Genomic DNA, 4,779 nt, shown 5'->3' on the forward strand with positions numbered 1-4,779 from the left:
TTGGGCATTTTCTCTGACAAACGCATCAGTGTTTGTGGGCATGGCTTTCGTGTGGCTGATGATGTGAGCAGAGACGGAGTGGGCGAGTGAAGAGACGGATGGCAGGAGAGAGAAAAAGTCAGTGCAATGAGAGACATAGTGTGCCTGTGGCGTCAATGTCCCCCCGTTACTCCCCTCCAGTCCGCTCCCCCCGCCCCACTCCCCCTCCCCATCATCCCCCCTCCACACCCTCGCAGTTTCTCTCTGTGCCCCAGGGCGGGTACGTTCATCTGGTTTCCTGGCTCGGTCCCGAGACGCCCCCATAGATCCACATTACTGTGGGTTTATTAAAATCTTCCCCCCACTGAGCTACTGTGTGCGACTGCATGTTTTTTTTTTTTTTTTTTTTTTTTATGTACGTCTCTGTGTCTGTGACTGTATGTGTGTGAGCGTGCATTTGCCACAGGGTTCTTCTGCTGCTCCACAACAGAGTGAGCAGCACAAGAATAAAGATAAAATACTGTTGCAGCATGCACTGCAGCATCTAAACTGCACCCTCTAGATTCTTATTAAATCAAATATTTGCTTCCTCTTCAGTTGTCTAGTGTATCCAGCAGTTAAGAGCTTCATATATATTTAATATATCGCTGCATCATTAGAAGATTCTTGCAGCTCACAACGATTACCAAGGCCTGATTGCTTTAATGTTTGTCTGTTTACTTGTCAGCGGCTAAAACAGCCTCATGAGCTCTCACTTGATGTAAGCATGTGTAATACCTTGCATTTTTTTTTAATCATGTAACATAGTGGCTCATGTCTTTATAGATGAAACAAGTCACCTGGGAAAGCAACAGCTGCCAGCAGTTTGTGGTGGCTTGGGAGCAATTTAACTTACACTCATTTTCATTCATGACCATGAATACTAATTGATGGAAAAAAAAAAAAAAAACTTCCAAGATAGCCTTTTTTTCCACAGTGTTTAGCTTTTTTAACAGTTTGTAATTTGGAAAAGACTTAAATCACTGGAGATTATCACAGTCACTTTCAAGGCATTGAGATTCATGAGCAAACCTGCATTTGTTATCCCTTTCTTAAACTGACAAAATTTGCATGGTATAAATTTATGGTGTCTGACCACGGCTGAAATTATTATCCCACTGATGTAACTTAAATGAGAACAGGGTCTTTGAAGGTGAAGAAGTATAGATTAATGTTGTATTTATTACGCTGAGTAATTTATTTTCGATTGCACTGGTGGTTGTTTGCCTTAGATGATGACCAACCCGTTGTGCATTAGCATAGTTTACATATGATTTTGTTTGCTGTTACATCACTGTCTGCAAGGCAAGTCATTTTCAGGGTGTGAGGCCAGCAGAACTCGTGAAGCCACAGATGGAAAATAAAGTTGGAGAAGTAAAGCGATAGCTAACCAGATGAGGGAAAGAATTCTGGAATACTGGTACGATTGCTTTTACGGTGTAAGTTGGCACCACATCTTAGTTTCCCCTCACATTATTTCACACACTCAGCCCCCACACAAAATCTGCTGCATGTGCAGACACGATCCTTGATCTGTTGAAGCAAGCAAGTTCAAACTCTGCAACTTCTCAACTGTGACCAGGCGTCCGGGGGGGGAAAGTGTGTCAATAGAGCTCTTAAGTGATCCGGTGTGCAATATCCTGATATTTTTTCATAGGGATCGTGCAGGAGACTTGTAACTCACACCAGAATCAATATGACATGCTATGGGACATGTTCTTTCTCATGTAATGTACATATACATATTTAATGAGTTAATGCATCACTCACCATTCATAAATAATGCAGGCCCACTAATGCCTTTCATCAAATGCTGCTCATCAAATCTCAAGCAGATTTTTGGTCAATCTGCAAGCTATAGGAAACCTGAGACGGCACAAAGACCAGGAAACTGAGAGAAGAAAAACCACGAAGGGAGAGTTCATTAGTCAAACGGTAACATATAGATCATTCATGAAAGGGCTAATTAATGTGATTCAAATTCCAATCAGTGGGGGAACTATATCTAAACAAGGCTCCTCTTTAATCCCTGAGAGCAGCAGGAAACGGAAAATCCACTTAAGCATCTTGGTTCTCTTGGGTTATGGTGTACTTCAATTTTATGTTTCATTACAAACACACACACACACGCGCACACACACACACACGCACGCACGCACGCACGCACGCACGCACGCACGCACACACACACACACACACACACACACACACACACACACACACGCACACACACAGCCGTCAGCCACATATTGATGGCATTGTTATGACCAGAACATGCCTGATCAGGCCTGGGCTATGGCAGGGATCCAGGTCTGACCGAGACTCATCAATCATACGAGAGTGAGAGTACCAAAGAGATTTAAACACATGAAAAGCTCACACACTTGCTGGGGAAATAGCTGGGGCAGCAGGCTGCTGGGTCACAGGTGTGGAGACCACGGAAGAAAGTGGGAATTATTCCCTTTCTTTTTTTCCCCCTCCTCCCCTTTAAAGAGAAACAGCTCTCTCGCTCGGCCTCCCTCCCTCCCACTTCTTTGAAAACATCCCATTTCCATCCACATTTCCTTCACCCAATTTAAAACGCCACACTTCTTTCACCCCCTCAGCATCACCACCCCTCTCCTCCATCTCCAACTCTCAATTAGGCCATGCCTCGAATCTCAGGCATTATCTCTGCTGGCCATTTATATAACATGACTCCAAAACGCATTTGCACAATTTTCCAATTACAGTATTATGCCTTGAAGCTTTGGTTCCTTCTGTCTCTCTCATTTCCCCCCTTTCACTCAAACTGCTCTTGATGTTTTCACACTACAAAAGAGTCACCCTGCAAATACAGACACGCATTTTTACTTTTAAGCAATGGCCTTTTTTTAATTTGTGCATTGTTGGCGTTCATGAAACTATTTTCAATCTATTTTTAAGCAACGTGAGAGGTTTGTGTCCTGGCCCTGACTGACTGACTGGTAGGTCAACAGGTAGGGAGAAACTGGGAAGTTAGTCTGTTCAATAAAGTCTGAGAAGTTAATTAAATATCTTAAATTAAAGAATGACTGAAAAACCTGAACATTTTGTATCAAAACATGATTCAACAAACCATCCCTGTTTAGAAACCTAATTAGAGAATCTTAAATGGAAATGTGATAACATTGATTGCATAGTTGAGAATCTTAAACAAAAATATGAATACATATTGAATACAATTTGTGAGAATTTTGAAAGAAAGGATTGAATGAATAAAAACTTGGGGATGCTGAATAAATATCTGAGCTTAAGAGGGTCAATCGAAAAGTTCTGAGACCGCTCTTGTTATGTGTGACATGCAGGGAGGATGCATAACCTATGTTCCAAGTTTTGTCGCCTGGTCATCATCAGCACCTGAAACTTGAGCAGTGACCGCACATCAAAATTGTTGTCAATTGTTTGGGAACAGAAAGATGCTGCAAGGAGCCAAATCTTGTGAGTAGGGGTGGTGTGGAGATACGACTGTGGTGTTGCGGGTGAGAAAATCGTTCATTTTCAATGTGTTGTGACTGGCTGCGTTGTCATGTTAGAGAACCAAAGCGTCATTGTGCCACAGTTCAGGTTGTTTGCACCGAATATTTTCCCTCAGACGTCTCAGAACATCACAGTAGAACTCTGTGTTGACAGTCCGACCCCGAGGGACGAATTAACGGTGTACAACCCTGCAAGTGTCAAAGAAAACCCACCTGGTTTCTTCTGATCTGAGACGCCTTCTTCGTTATTGAACGGTGATGTTCTGCCCCTCTTGAATCACAAATGTCACTCAGAACATCTCGCCCAGCTCATTGCTTCATTGCCGCAGGCTTTCTGAAGCATTTCAACGGTCGCATTGCTGATTTCCAGAGTTTGACACAAGTTTAATGTGTGCACTATGGTCATGCATGGGGATATCGCAGACGCGCCGGAAGGAGCTCACATAAACATGTATAACACAGGTGCTAATGATGATCAAGTGACGGCACTTGGAATACTTATTCACAAGGGTTATAGCTTTCATCTGCTCAGTGCACATCACATTTCTTACCAATTACACCCAACAGGATCAACCCTCATATTCAACTAAAAACAGAAATCACAGAAAAAATTGTTTTCCGTGGAAATTTGAGAACATTAAATAAGAATTAAACAAAAACCTGAGAATATGAAAGGAGGCCTATTGTCTTCCACTACTGTAGCTTTACATAATTCAGTTCAAAGCATGTATTTTATACTGACCTTCAGTTCATCCTCTGTCTAAAACAAGCTTTAGCTCCTGACTCTTTAAGGCACATGCCCACTTTCATGCTATTGGCCAACTTCCAGGAAGCCTGCCAAGCAGCGGGGCCCAGTGCTTGTGACCCCCGCCTTACCCGCTTGCCAGTGTAGAGATGAAAACTCAAAATCAGGGGGCTCCACCACTAGCTCACAAAATACTGGTTGGTTATGTGTGTGTTGAGTATCAATTTGTCATTGTTCATGAAGCTTATTCAGCTTGTTTAGCTTGTTTGGTGGAGCTCAGCTTTGTTAATAAATGTGACAGTGTCTGAGAGCTACATGAGGAGGATTTGAGCCCAAACCTGATCTGGAAGATGAGCGTGTAGAGCACAAACATCCACAGCAACAAAGACCTGCTTATTGTGTAACATAGCAGCGCATTCAGTCTTTCAATCATAAGTTGTACATACGTTTTTACTATAAATGCCTCTCTTGATAAATGTACACGTGGAAATGCGATAAATGCGTAGTATGACAGGATTT

Source organism: Embiotoca jacksoni, unplaced genomic scaffold (genome assembly GCF_022577435.1).
Source record: "Embiotoca jacksoni isolate LCO1_2020_lvr unplaced genomic scaffold, fEmbJac1.0.p SCAF_5, whole genome shotgun sequence".
In the NCBI taxonomy this organism is placed as follows: domain Eukaryota; kingdom Metazoa; phylum Chordata; class Actinopteri; family Embiotocidae; genus Embiotoca; species Embiotoca jacksoni.